Raw genomic sequence first — 13,045 nt, 5'->3', positions numbered from 1 at the left:
GTGTTACATTTGTTACAACTGATGAAAGAACATTTTTATAATTGCACTATTAACTATAGTATATGGTCTACATTAGTGAAACTCCCACTTTTTACTTCCTATGGGATCTAAAATGCAAACGTATAAAGGGTAATGATAAGTCTGTGGTTTTGGACACAATGTATAAAAGCGTCGTGACAAGAACAACGTAGAAATGGAGGGATGGAGAAATAGAGGAACATGGTTTGTGTATGCTATTGAAGTTATATTAGTATCAGCTCACACAAAACCGTCATAGTTTCAGGATGTTAAATTAGAGCCCCACAGTAACCACAAAGAGAATATGTAAATAAAGAATTGAGAAGGGAATTCTAAATGGTCATCACAAAAGATCAACTGTGATGGTTAAGTTCAGATGTCAACTTGGCTAGGTTATGGTGTCCAGTTGTTAAATCAAGCAAATACTCGCCTGATTACTACTGTCATGGATTTAAATCATTAGTCAGGAGACTGCATCAATGGCTGATTATATCTACAATCAACAAAGGAGGCTGCCTTCAGCCATGAGAGAAATCTCATCTCATCAGATGAAGGTCTTAAAGGGAGAACTGATGATTTACAGACAGAAGAATTTCTCTCTCTGCTTATCTCCTGTGTAATTCATCAAAACCTTCATCAGAGTTCCCAACTTGCAGCCTGCCTATATATTTGGACTTACCAATCTCCATGGTTATGTGAACCACTTCTAATAATAAATCTCATAATACTTGCATACATATATATCCTGTCGGTTATCCATTTCTCTGGAGAATCCAATACATAATCAAATACAAAAGTGGCAGTAACTGAAGAAGTGAGAGGGGAAAAATGCATATGATTTAGAAAAGCCTAAATGGGTTAAACTCTAGAGTCAAAAGACAAGGATTGGGGGGGTGGGCCATGGTGGCTCAGCTGGTAGAGTTCTCCCCCACCATGCCAGAGACCCGGATCCGATTCCCCATGCCTGCCCATTAAAAAAAAAAAAAAAGGACAAGGATTGGCAGAATGACCCAACTACATTCTGCTTACAAGAGACTCACCTTAAATTCAAAGACACAGTAGGTTGAAAGTGAAAGAATTGAAAACAATGTTCTATGCAAGTAGTAACCAAAAGGGATCAGGGGTGGCTATATTAATGTCAGACAAAATAGACTTTAAGTAAAAAAATATTACAAAGGGCAAAAAGAACACTATATTTTGATAAAAGATCAAGTTATTAAGATGTAACATTTATAAACATACATACACTTAACCATTGAAACCCCACATGTGTGAAGTAAACACTGACAGATCTGAAAGGAGATATAGATAGTTCTACATTAATAGAGACATCAATACACCACTTTTAAAAATGGATAGAACACTGCGACAGAAGATCAATAATGAAATGGAAAATCTGAATAATATTATAAATTAATGAGACCTAAAGACTTCTATAGAACACTCCATCTAACAACAGCAGAATACTCACTCTCCTTAAATGCACCCTGACCACTCTCTAGGATAGACCATACGTTAGGCCATAAAACAAGACTCGATAAATTTAAAAAGACAGAATATCTTCTCAAACCACAACGGAATGAAGCTAGAAATCAATAACAGAGAAAGAATTGGAAAATTCACAAATATGTGGAAATTAAGTAAAACATTCTTAAACAACAAATGGGTTAAAGAGGAAATCACAAGAGAAACTGGGGAATATCTTGAGGTGAATGAAAACAAAATAAGACATACCAAAATTTATGGGATACAGTGAAAGCCGTGGTTAGAGAAAACTTATAACTGTAAAAGCCTATATTAACAAAGAAGAAAACTAACCTTCTACCATAAGAAACTAGAAAAAGGAAGAACAAACCAAATCCAAAGCAAGCAGGAAAGAAATTATAAAGATTAGCGTGGAAGTAAATGAAATAGAGAATAGAAAAATAACAGAGAATATTAACAAAATTAAAAGTTGGTTCTTTGAAAAGATCCAAAAAATGGGCCACAAGTCCATTAGCTAGCGTATTTGTTTCCTAGGACTACTGGAACAGAGTACCACAAACTGAGCGGCTTAAAGCAAAAAAATTATTTTCTCATAGTTCTGGAGGCTAGAAATCAGAAACCTATGGTGTGAGCAGGGCCATACTTTCTCTGAGGCTCTGGGAGAGGATATTTCCTTGCCTCTTACTAGCTCCTGACGGACACCAACTTCTTTGGCATTCCGTGGCTTGTGGGAGCACAACTCCAATCTCTTCCTATGCCTTCAGGTAACTGTTTTCCCTCTGTGTCTACCTGTGTCTCTGCGTCCCTCCTCTACTTGTCAGAAGGACACCGGTCATACTGCATTACGGGCCCACCACCCTCCTCTACTTGTCAGAAGGGCACCGGTCATACTGCATTACGGGCCCACCACCCTCCTCTACTTGTCGGAAGGACACCGGTCATACTGCATTACGGGCCCACCACCCTCCTCTACTTGTCGGAAGGACACCGGTCATACTGCATTACGGGCCCACCACCCTCCTCTACTTGTCAGAAGGACACCGGTCATACTGCATTACGGGCCCACCGCCCTCCTCTACTTGTCAGAAGGGCACCGGTCATACTGCACTATGGGTCCACCATCCTCCTCTACTTGTCGGAAGGACACCGGTCATACTGCATTACAGGCCCACCACCCTCCTCTACTTGTCAGAAGGACACCGGTCATACTGCACTATGGGCCCACCACCCTCCTCTACTTGTCAGAAGGACACCGGTCATACTGCACTATGGGCCCACCACCCTCCTCTACTTGTCAGAAGGACACCAGTCATACTGCACTATGGGCCCACCACCCTCTACTTGTCAGAAGGACACCGGTCATACTGCATTACAGGCCCACCACCCTCCTCTACTTGTCAGAAGGGCACCGGTCATACTGCACTATGGGCCCACCACCCTCCTCTACTTGTCAGAAGGACACCGGTCATACTGCACTATGGGCCCACCACCCTCCTCTACTTGTCAGAAGGACACCGGTCATACTGCATTATGGGCCCACCACCCTCCTCTACTTGTCAGAAGGGCACCGGTCACACTGCATTACAGGCCCACCACCCTCCTCTACTTGTCAGAAGGACACCGGTCATACTGCATTACAGGCCCACCATCCTCTAGTATGAACTCATCTTAACCAGATTACATCTGCAAAAACCATTTCCAAATAAAGTCACATGAGCACAGGTACCAGGAGTTAGGACTTCAACATATCTTTTTGGGGAACAAAATTTAACCCAAAACAGCTCAGCTGACCAAGAAAAACAAAGAAATAACTCAAATTACTAATATCAGGAATACTAAACTTCAGGATGCTAAAGTTATTATCAAAGTTACAGAAACAAAAAAGGTGATATTCCCTTATATATACCTCCACATAGGTATTCTACTCTAAAAATAAGATCCAAGGCTCAGAATATAGTCATATTCACAAAGCACCTGCAAGGTCAAAAACACCATTCTACAAATACTTATTCTACACCTAACTGCACTGCATTACAGACTATAAAGATTCACTATAGTCTAAAGATACATAAAACAAATGTAGTGCTTGCAACCTTTGCAAAGACAAAATAAATGTACAAATGGAATATTAAATAGTAATAAGGAAAATCTTCATATTTGGAAATGCTAAGATATTTGGCATCTCAAATACTTCTTCCACCAACTCATACCTATAGAAACTCTTGTAAGAAAGAGGAATGTAAAGAGTGGCTGGTCATCAAGGGATTGAGAAAAACCCTAGAATGAGCTGAGACCCAGCATCAAGGGATTGAGAAAACCTTCTTGACCAAAAGGGGGAAGAGTGAAATGAGACAAAGTGTCAATGGCTGAGAGATTCCAAACAGAGTCGAGAGGTTATCCTCACGCATTAAGTAGATATCACCTTGTTATTCAAGATGTAATGGAGAGGCTGGAGGGAACTGCCTGAAAATGTAGAGCTGTGTTCCAGTAGCCATGTTTCTTGAAGATGATTGTATAATGATATAGCTCTCACAATGTGACCGTGTGATTGTGAAAACCTTGTGTCTGATACTCCTTTTATCCACCTTGTCAACAGACGAGTAGAACACATGGAATAAAAATAAATAATAGGGGGAACAAATGTTAAAATAAATTTAGTTTGAAATGCTAGAGATCAATATAAGAGAGGGGTAAGGGGTATGGTATATATGAATTTTTTTTTCTGTTTCCATTTTATTTCTTTGTCTGAATAGATGCAAATGTTCCAAGAAATGATCATGATGATGAATATGCAACTATGTGATGATATCGTGAATTACTGATTATATATGAGGAACGGAATGATCAAAATAGGAATGTTTGCGTTTGTTTGGTGCTTTTTGGTATTTAAAAAAAAAAAGGGTGGCTGGTATGTAACTTCTTGTTGCCAAACAATATCAATTCTGGGTATTTTATTCACGGGAAGACAGATCTGAAGGACCAGGATGTACAGCAGTTTCTTAGAGAAGGCAAGAAAAGCTAGAGCAGGGGCCCTAGCACACTCCTATTCCACGTTTTTGTGTTAGAGAAGTTCATTCTTTCTCCTTGAGATCTTGGACCTCTTCTTTCTGCCAAAAGAATTATTTTTCCCAAGGGCAGTGTTGCAGGCAATATATTTCTTTTCTTCAACTAGTCACATTGCATTCCTCAGCCTTCATCACTCTCCAATTTTTTTCTATTTTCTCCTCCTTCTTCCATTTACTAGTAAATTTATATAATTTATCACCAAAGAAAGAGCTACAAAAGACATACCCAGTGAACATAAATAAAGTGTAAGGGCACTATGTACAGCTTTTGTAATATCACTTTTGCAGTTTCAAAATATGGGTGGCTGCAAATCTTCACAGAATGAAAAAGCTTTGGTATTTCTGGTTGCAGGATGCTACTCCCCCCGGGAAAATATAGCACTACATTCATATAGGTTGAGAAAAAATTTTATCTCAACATCTACTGGATAGGGTAAAAATTCACTTCCAAACATGCACATATTTATCCATGTAAATGCGCAAATGACTACAAAGAATCTGTACTGTACTTAAATAATCTTGTCAGCATTGATGCAAATGTTCTAAGAAATGATCATGATGATGAATATCCAACTATGGGATGATGTTGTGAATTACTGATTATACATGTAGCATGGAATGATCATTTGTTAAGAATGTGTTTCTTTGTTGTCGTATTTTAAAAAAATTAAAAAATTAATTTAAAAAATTAAAAAAAAATAATCTTGTCAGCTAAAGCCTCAAAGATCATTCCCCTACCCAAACACGCATACAAATCTAGGCTGTTTTAATAATATACTTTAATTTATAATTCAACATAATTATTATTCTTAATACAATTTTTAAAACATGACTAAGGATAAACAGTAAATCTCAGCATAAAACTAAGTCAGTCAAGATTAAAGGCCAAACCTACAATTTTAGCTAGAAAAACATCCTTTTAATTTACCAAGGAAACCTATACTGCTTAGAGTAAGCTTTTTCAAAACATTGGACTGTCTCGGACATCTATAAGCTGCCAGTTTCCGACATCAGGTTTAACAGTCCTGTGGACATCAGTTCCTTTGTGTCTTGCCCAGCGTCGTTTCCCTGATCTGCTAACAGAACGCCCCGGCGGTCACGAAGCCTCTCGGGGGAGGCGGCCCAGAGCTCGGGCCCCTCACGAAGCCTCTCGGGGCAGGCAGCCCAGAGCTCGGGCCCCTGACGAAGCCTCTCGGGGGAGGCGGCCCAGAGCTCGGGCCCCTGACGAAGCCTCTCGGGGCAGGCGGCCCAGAGCTCGGGCCCCTGACGAAGCCTCTCGGGGCAGGCGGCCCAGAGCTCGGGCCCCTGACGAAGCCTCTCGGGGGAGGCGGCCCAGAGCTCGGGCCCCTGACGAAGCCTCTCGGGGGAGGCGGCCCAGAGCTCGGGCCCCTCACGAAGCCTCTCGGGGGAGGCGGCCCAGAGCTCGGGCCCCTCACGAAGCCTCTCGGGGGAGGCGGCCCAGAGCTCGGGCCCCTCACGAAGCCTCTCTCACGAAGCCTCCAGAGCGCAAGCATAACTTTCCCGCGGCAGCGATGGTGTTGACCACGTTCTCCCACCCGGGTTACTAAACGTGGGCTTTCCGTAGCCACCTTGCCCGCCTCATAGAAGGAGCTTGTAAATGAGCTACAGTCACGATGGCATCATCTGAGACCCTGCATGTAGCTATCTACTAAATCTTAGGTCTACCAAAATTTTTCGTTGCAGGAAGCAACAAATATCCTTCTTTTACTCAAGCCAGAGTGAGGTGGTTTTCTTACAACCAAGAGAGTTCTAATGTATTTCTGGAAATTTTTTTTGCATGATCCATTTGGTACACTTCCAACTCTAAGAGGGAAGATCTGTGGGGATGTAGGCGCTTTAATCAGAAAGACAGTTTAAATGCCAGATCTACTGCTTAATAACGCTTGACCGTGAACGCGTTTCCTTCCTCTGTACCCTGCCTACTGACTTCACAGAGAGGCTGTAAGAACTGGGTGTGACACGCATCCAGCGTCTGTCAGACGCCCAGTAAGTGCTGACCTCATGGTTATGCTCCTCAACGTCCTCCTCAGAGGACCACGCTGGAAAGGAAGGTACTGGCCACGTCACAACTTGGTCAAAGGAGGGGAACTTGAAACAGCTCCCAGGAGTACTAAAACTGTCCATAAGTAATCACACTGGTTAGCTGTGGACAGTTTCTCCAAGACAGAACTGCTATTATCAACTGTTAAAGTGGGCAGTCATGCAACCGAGCCATCAGGAACGGAGACAGTGAGAGCAAAGGAAAAACAAGTACTGATCGCACAGGGTTAAACATCTGTCCACGTGAGGACAGTTCCTATCAAATATCAGTACTTTACGAAAGTGTGGAGAATCCCAGGATAACATCCTAGATCTGAGAGAAGGAGTCTACACAAGATGTAAACCAAGGGCACTGCTGAGAAGGACAGCAAAGGGAGGGAAATTTAGTTGTAAATATGAGAGCCAGATGGAATCCAGACTCTGTACCTCCACCTTAGTACCTACCATATTATTCTACAACAATCTTCTCACATGTGACTATACTGTTAGACTATAAACTCCTAGGACATTTGTATTTACTCATCTTTGGATTACCACTACGCAGCACAGAGTAGGCACTCCATAAATGCTGGATGAGTTCAACTGAAATTAAACAGCTAAAGTCACAAAAGACCACTAATGAATCGTAAGGATCTTCAGATTCTAATAGAAACCACAAAAGTGTCTTCCCATTTGAGGACAAAGGAAGAATTCCTTCATGGGACAAGCTTTGGCTGACATTAATACTGAGTATCACTCTATGGCTAAACTAGAAAGATCTAACATCTTAGTCCTACTGAACAGAGAGGCCACAGAGCAGAATCTGAATTTCACAGGCCTTCTAACCCCAGTGACTGAATCTAGGAAGTGACTCTTCTTAGGACTAAAAACACTGAAGATTTAATTCATAGCCAAAAGGAGGCTCTCAGTGTCTGAAGGATTCTGTACCCTGATGATTACCTTTTGATCAAATGGTCCAGTATTGAAGGATAGCTGAGAACCTGAAATATGCTATAGGCAAAGGGGTTAGTACCTGGAAAAACATGCCACACTGGGACTCCTTTACATTTTATTTTATTTTATTATTATTATTTTTTTGCATAAGCAGGCACCGGAAACCGAACCCGTGTCTCCGGCATGGCAGGCGAGAACTCTCTGCTCAGCCATCATGGCCCGCTCATTTACATTTATAGGGAATATTTTCCTGCAAGTTGTTATATGGGAAATTTGAGATGAGTGACAGAAGAGCCTATCCCACGCACCATTAGGATTCCAGGAGGTGCCTGATCAGGGGTAGGTGCCTGAGTTCTGGTTAAAAAGTAGGGATAAAAGTTTAGCTCAGTCTCTAGTGAAAAGGGAGATAAAATATTTCATTTACAACTGAAGAAAATCATTCATATTTGAATAGAAGGAATTATAAAAATGAACTGTCCTTCTTGGCTATAGTTTGTGCCTTGATTTTGTACATTAGTGAAAGGAATTAAAAATTCAAATGTGTGGTAAGAGTGGCCCTCATCTGACAGTGCATCTGTTCAGACATAGGGGAGGAAACTGGCAGAACAACTATAGGCAGTATTCCTGGGAAAGAATGAAGGGGAGGAAAATGAGTGCTCAGACCCGGCAACACTGACAACTACCAAACTTTACTGGACCACAACAGAAATGACAGAATATAGGTTTAGCAGCTACAGGTTTGCTTGGGGTGAGGTGGAGAGGGAGGGCAGTGACGGAAAGAATTTAAAGTTCTACTACTAGTCAGATTAGACCACCTGATTATAGTTTAGGCTTTAAAAAGATGCTTGTAAATGAGTGTATGTGTTATGTGTATGCATGTAACTCACACAGCTTTGGACATACTCTAAATCTGCTCCTCTGAAGCAGAAAGCAAAGACAGCTGCTGCTTTCTGCTACGGACAGGGAGACTGATCAGTAGGAAGTTGCAATGTTGTCCTTTCTTTATACAGGAAAAACATGACCAGGACAAAGCTAAGACAGCACCACAGCACCTTCTACTCTCCTAGCTCCCAGGGACAATCCTTCTAGAGCTTTACTCCCAGTCTAAATTCTCGTTGTATGAGCAGCAACCAAGAGGTGGAAGTACAAGCACTTCATCTCATCCCAACCAGTCCCTCCCAGCCAGTGTTCTTCTATGTGGTGGTGGCTAGTCTCACCCACTCTCTCACTGAGCCAGCTGTTCACTAATTGTCGTTTACATTTATGTGTGTAACAGCATCATGCTCGAGCTTGATGTTTCAAAGAGTACTTGCCAACATAAATACTCCAGGTCCAAGATAAAACAGAATAATTAAAAACAGGCCTAGTTCTCAAACAATTAGCTCATCATCTCTTATTTGCATTACCAAGTCATAGAGTCTTTTCAATTATTTTGCCTAATTTTCTCCTTCAAGTGAGTATAACAGATTTTAACTAACAAATCTAATATTCCATTTTTTAAATATTAGAGGAAAGTGAGGGCTGAACTCTGATTCCAAACTGTGCCAGTTACTAATCCTGATCAGTACAGTGGTAAAAATAATTTATACCTAGTAGGGTTGTTATGATTATTATGTGACAGTTGCAAAATAATTACATAAAGAATGTAGTAAATAAAAGGTGCTCAAGAATTTGCACTATATTACAACATGCTCACAATGACTGCAGCATCTACTGTGCAAGAATCATAGCCTATTTGTATTTCTGAAGTTAAAAGGTTACAATGGGGGGGTAGGATCTCATAATTTGTTGTTAGAGAGAGAATAATATGGCAGAAACTGAAGAGGTAATTTCCCCCTCATGTAAAGTGCAATGGTGTGTCCTGGAGATTTACTTCAATGCCATAACTGTTCAGTAAACATCTCCTATTCATTTGACAAATATTTTTGAATACTTACTATGTACCAGGCCTATGTTAGGTGCTGGAGAGATGGCTGTAATAAGGTAGACACAAATCTCATTCTTAAATAGCTTATAGTTTAGTACGTAAGATAAATCAGCCAGTGGGGTATTAGAGTAGTGGCAGGTGCTGCAGGAGCAAATGAGAGAGGGGAGGTATCAGGGAAGGCTCTCTACAGAAAGCAATTGCCGAGCAGAGACCTAAAGAAAAAGGAGTTAGCTGAAGGAAGTCACGGGTTCTACACAGACAACAGCACGTACAAAATTCCCAAAGTGTGACAATGATGCAAATTCAAGAAATTTTAATTATTTAGTTCCCCCTGGAACTTCAAGTACAACCTGGATGAGAAGGATGAAGGGGGTGAATGCAGAGATAAAAAGGGAGAGGGGGGGGAATGCCATAGTTATGTAAACAGAAACCAGATGCTAAACTGATCTGTAAGTCATTCATTCAAAAGAGCTTAGACTTCATCCTGAAGGCAGAGAAATTACGGGGGGGTGGGAATGACAGGAAGAGATTTGTGGTAATATAGGGAAAAGACTTAACAACAACAACCAGAGTTACAACAATCTGTAAGCGTAGCACAATAAAAGACAAGAAGCAATCTCAGGTAAGCAAAAGCCTAGTTTCCTATGAAAACAAGAGAGTTCCCACCTCCTACCTCCCGGCTCTCCTCAGGGAGTTTATGTCAGCTCAGTCTTTCAATTGAGAACTGGTCCATAGGCTTGAGGAAACACTATAAGTAGACCAGATAACTTTAAAAATTAAATGCTAACAGACGAGAGCTAATTCTGATTGCAAGTTCAGGCAAAATTAATCTTAGCTATTTTGCCAATAGTCATTAAATAACAAGAACTTGTGTAGGTGGCTTCTAAATTAGACAGTTGAGACCTTACAATAGTGGAATGCAAACATGAGCACCAAAATGCAATAATCAGAATGAGGCATTTCTGTGAATTTGCTTTTAAAATAAATTATGCCATTAAGCATTAAATGCAAGGATTAAAATTTCACAAACTTCTAGTTAAACTAAAATGTGTTGACAACTGCTGGCATTTGACCAAAGGCTAAAAGAATCTCAACTGTTTTAAAAATAAAACATTTGCTTCCAACTAGAAGCAAAACTTTTTAGGACCTATGGTTAAATTGATCTACAAATACAGCATAAGAAAAACAGGTGGGGTAAGTCTTTTATGTTCCAGTTAAAACGCTAAAATTAACCTTTAAAATCAATATTCTGGGGAGTGCTTGAGTGTAACTCACAGAAAGATCTAAGAAAGTAAATGAGTATATATCCCTAAAATTAAAATATGCACATTTCTAGAGTAATTAGAAACAAGAGAATTCAAAGCCATTCCAAGACAATTCTCATTAGGTCACGTGTAAGTATAAAAAAAAAAATAACACCACAACTACCAGTGGGGATATAGTCAAAAGCCTTTCTTTTAAAGGGAAAGATTCATTATATTTTTCTTCTGCAATGAGTAAATTTCTATTTTCCATACTTTCTAAAAACAAATTTAATATTTCAAATAAGCTTTGGGTATTCATGATTCACCAACTTTAAGTATTTTGAAATTTTCAAAAATTACCATATTTTATATGCAGTTAACATTTATTCAGTTATTTACTTGACATTGTAAAAGATTTACACAGTGAAGGAGAATGACTGCAATAAAAACTAGATCAAATTAGAGGTCAAGATGTTCATTCATTCATTCCTCCATTAAACAAACATCTGAGTACTATTTTAGATTCAGACAATGAGTATTTAAAATATATATAAATCCTTGACTTTAAGAAGTTCTTGGAAAAAATACCATATTTCTTTGAATTTGAGATGCCAACAATTGTGAGATGGACTCCTTGCTAAGAAAGAAAAAAGTGCTTTCAATTAAACTATGATAAAATGTCTTGAATGAAATATACCATCTTCTCATTACTTTAATATATTTTAAATCTATTCAGAAAGAACTGGCAATTCTTCCTGCCTTTGATACAGTGGTTGCAATTTTAAATGGCAATCCATTTTTACACATCTCAGTACAAAATACAGCTTCATCTACTTTTGGGTATCTTCTATTCTTAACTCCCATAAAGCACTTGGTGCTAGCTTCAAAGAAAAATAATGGAACTGTGATGATTACTCCAATGGCAAATGTTTTTGTCACCAGTAGCCTCTCTCTGCTTTAAGTTACCTACTGTATATTCAACAACTGATTTTAAAGCCAAATCACAATGGAATCTTTCTGAAGACATTTTAAATGGCAATTAAACTCAACATAAGTAGTAATGACACCATGTACATAACGTAGTTGAAATGATGACACTAAATATAGATATGACTAAGCTTGCACATGCACAGACAGTAACAACCTGGAAAGATGACCACCCGACTGATGGCAGTTAAAAGTCACCATTGATTGTTAGATATATTTCCATTTCAGAAATAGTAACATGTGAAAGAATACAAGTCTTAGGATTAGAGCAATAATAGCAGCAAATACTGATGAACCATCATACAATAAGCATCATTCTCTGTAATCTACACATTTTTTAAAATTTATTTTTATTTTATTTTATTTTTTTAAATACCAAAAAACACCAAACGCAAACATTCCTATTTTGATCATTCTATTCTACATATATAATCAGTGATTCACAATATCATAACATAGTTGCATACTCATCATCATGATCATTTTTGGGAACATTTGCATCTATTCAGAAAAAGAAATAAAACGAAAACAAAAAAAATTTATATATACCATACCCCTTACCCCATCCTTTCATTGATCACTAGCATTTCAAACTAATTTATTTTAACATTTGTTCCCCCTATTATTTATTTTTAGTCCATATGTTCTACTCGTCTGTCGACAAGGTAGATAAAAGGAGCATCAGACACAAGGTTTTTACAATCACACAGTTCACATTGTGAAAGCTATATCATTATTCAACCATCTTCAAGAAACACTGCTACTGAAACACAGCTCTACATTTTCAGGCACTTCCCTTCAGCCTCTCCATGTAATCTACACATTTGACTTCAAAAAAGCCTATGAGGTAAGATTATCTGCTTCTAGATTAGAAACTGAGGCATGGGGGGGAGGGGGGAGAGGGAAGAGAAAGAGGGGGTTAAGTAACTTGCCCAATATCACAAAGCCAGTATGTGGCAAGATTAGCATTTGAATTCATGCAGTTTGGGGTCCAGAGACTATACTTTCAACCACTGTGCAACACTGTCTCTGAAGCAAATGATCAATAACTACCTTTGTAATATGAGGCAAATCATAAGGAACTCCTTTCCTCATTTGGAAAAGGAGAAAGCTGGACTAGATAACTATGGAATTCTCTTCCAGTAATAAAATATTATAATTTTATGATCATCTACCGTAAAATTTTACTCCCATGTTGGCTTTGCCTTTATCAAACATAATTCAAAACCATTCATTACAATTAATTGATTAGTGAAATGAATGTAAATTATAAACTTTTACTATTAGTCTAAAATAGATATACATAGGATGGTATTTAAGAAATA

The 13,045-nt window shown here is 39.2% G+C and overlaps 1 protein-coding gene across 4 annotated transcripts in view; it reads right to left on the bottom strand.

Annotated features, from left to right (window-relative positions):
- The window catches only part of TTC27 (tetratricopeptide repeat domain 27), a 312,437-nt gene that overhangs the window by 87,680 nt on the left and 211,712 nt on the right, over positions 1-13,045 (bottom strand). The window lies entirely within an intron of this gene.

This window comes from Tamandua tetradactyla, chromosome 17, assembly GCF_023851605.1.
Source record: "Tamandua tetradactyla isolate mTamTet1 chromosome 17, mTamTet1.pri, whole genome shotgun sequence".
NCBI lineage: Eukaryota > Metazoa > Chordata > Mammalia > Pilosa > Myrmecophagidae > Tamandua > Tamandua tetradactyla.
The sequence above is the reverse complement of the archived record's forward strand: the minus strand, read 5'-3'. Positions and strand labels throughout refer to the sequence as shown.